Source organism: Salmo salar, chromosome 14 (genome assembly GCF_965601325.2).
Source record: "Salmo salar chromosome 14, fSalSal1, whole genome shotgun sequence".
Taxonomy (NCBI): Eukaryota; Metazoa; Chordata; class Actinopteri; order Salmoniformes; family Salmonidae; genus Salmo; species Salmo salar.
In genome coordinates, this window is record NC_138304.1 from 58427501 (window position 1) to 58430000 (window position 2500).

The following is a 2500-nucleotide window of genomic DNA, read 5'->3' on the forward strand; positions in this document are numbered from 1 at the left end:
GTGTATCTGGGACGCACCCTGTGTATCTGGGCCTCACCCTGTGTATTATTCTGGAACGCACCCTGTGTATCTGGGCCGCACCCTGTGTATTATTCTGGAACGCACCTTGTGTATTCTGGAACGCACCCTGTGTATCTGGGATGCACCCTGTGTATCTGGGCTACACCCTGTGTATTATTCTGGAACGCACCCTGTGTATTCTGGAACGCACCCTGTGTATTCTGGGACGCACCCTGTTTATCTGGGCTGCACCCTGTGTATTCTGGGACGCACCCTGTGTATTCTGGAACGCACCCTGTGTATTCTGGAACGCACCCTGTGTATTCTGGAACGCACCCTGTGTATTCTGGAACGCACCCTGTGTATTCTGGAACGCACCCTGTGTATCTGGAACGCACCCTGTGTATTCTGGAACGCACCCTGTGTATCTGGAACGCAGCCTGTGTATTCTGGAACGCACCCTGTGTATTCTGGAACCCACCCTGTGTATCTGGAACGCACCCTGTGTATTCTGGAACACACCCTGTGTATCTGGAACGCACCCTGTGTATTCTGGGACGCACCCTGTGTATCTGGAACGCACCCTGTGTATCTGGAACACACCCTGTGTATCTGGGACGGACCCTGTGTATCTGGAACGCACCCTGTGTATTCTGGAACGCACCCTGTGTATTCTGGAACACACCCTGTGTATCTGGAACGCACCCTGTGTATCTGGAACGCACCCTGTGTATCTGGAACGCACCCTGTGTCTCTGGAACGCACCCTGTGTATTCTGGGACGCATCCTGTGTATCTGGGACGCACCCTGTGTATCTGGGCCGCACCCTGTGTGTCTGGGACGCACCCTGTGTATCTGGGACGCACCCTGTGTATCTGGGACGCACCCTGTGTATCTGGGACGCAGCCTGTGTATCTGGAACGCACCCTGTGTATCTGGAACGCACCCTGTGTATTCTGGGACGCACCCTGTGTATCTGGGACGCACCCTGTGTATCTGGGACGCACCCTGTGTATCTGGGACGCAGCCTGTGTATCTGGAACGCACCCTGTGTATCTGGGACGCACCCTGTGTCTCTGGAATGCACCCTGTGTATTCTGGGACGCATCCTGTGTATCTGGAACGCACCCTGTGTATTCTGGGGCGCAGAACAAGCCTCCCAGTCCGTCCCCATTAAACCATACATTACCGGATCTTACCGCGAGAGGAGGCTGCAGGAGCACATGTCCATGGAAAGTTGTATAGTCGGTGTGTGTGTGTGTGTGTGTGTGTGTGTGTGTGTGTGTGTGTGTGTGTGTGTGTGTGTGTGTGTGTGTGTGTGTGTGTGTGTGTGTGTGTGTGTGTGTGTGTGTGTGCTCTGTTTGTAGCCATTCTATAGGCCTACAGGTGCTGCGTGTTGTGAGGGTTTCAGTGGAGGGGAGGAGGAGAGGAGAGGAGAGGAGAACGGAGAGAAGATAGGAGAGAAGGGAGAGGAGAGGAGAGGGGAGGAGAAGAGGAGAGGGGATGAGAAGAGGAGAGGGGATGAGAAGAGATGAGAGGAAAGAAGAGGAGAGAGAGGACAAGGGAAGGGAATGAAAGAGAAGAGGAGACGAGAAAAGGAGAGGAGAATGGAGAGAAGGGAGAGGAGAGGAGCGAGAAATTAAGAGAGAGGAGAGACAGAGGAGAAGTGAAGAAAGGAAAGAAGAGGAGAGAGAGGACAAGGGAGGAGAGAGAGGAGAGGACAATGGAAACCATGAGTTTGATAACGTTCCATTTATTCCATCCCAATTAGCCTGTCCTCCGATATCTCAGCCCACCAGCCACCACTGCTGGTCATAAATGAATGAATGAATGAGATGTTGAGAGGCAGGCACCAACACGGCTCTCGACCTTCGCCTCTCCCGAGTCCGTACGGGAGTTGCAGCGATGAAACAAGACTGTAACTACCAATTGGATACCACGAAAAAAGGGTAAAAAAAAACCTATTCAAAAATATACAAAATAAAAAGAATTTAGCGAGGAGAGGAGAGAAGAGAGGAGAGGAGAGAGAATAGATGAGACAATACCCTCTTAACCCGGAAGCCAGCCACACCAATGTGTCAAGAGGAAACACCGTACAACTGGCAACTGTGTCAGCGTGCACTGCACCCAGCCCACCACAGGAGTCGCTAGTGCACAATGGGACAAGGACATCCCTGCGGGCCAAACCCTCCTCTAACCAATTGTGCGCCGCCCCATGTGTCTCCCGGTCGCGGCCGGCTGCGACAGAGCCTGGACTCTAACCCAGGATCTCTAGTGGTACAGCTAACACTGTGATGCAGTGTCTTAGACCACTGAGACAGAGCCTGGACTCTAACCCAGGATCTCTAGTGGTACAGCTAACACTGTGATGCAGTGTCTTAGACCACTGAGACAGAGCCTGGACTCTAACCCAGGATCTCTAGTGGTACAGCTAACACTGCGATGCAGTGCCTTAGACCACTGAGACAGAGCCTGGACTCTAACCCAGGATCTCTAGTGG

The 2500-nt window shown here is 52.9% G+C and overlaps 1 protein-coding gene across 6 annotated transcripts in view; it reads left to right on the top strand.

The window, feature by feature from the left end:
• LOC106592181 (collagen alpha-2(VI) chain) overlaps window positions 1-2500 on the top strand; it is a 66813-nt gene that overhangs the window by 866 nt on the left and 63447 nt on the right. The gene's annotated exons all lie outside the window — the stretch shown is intronic.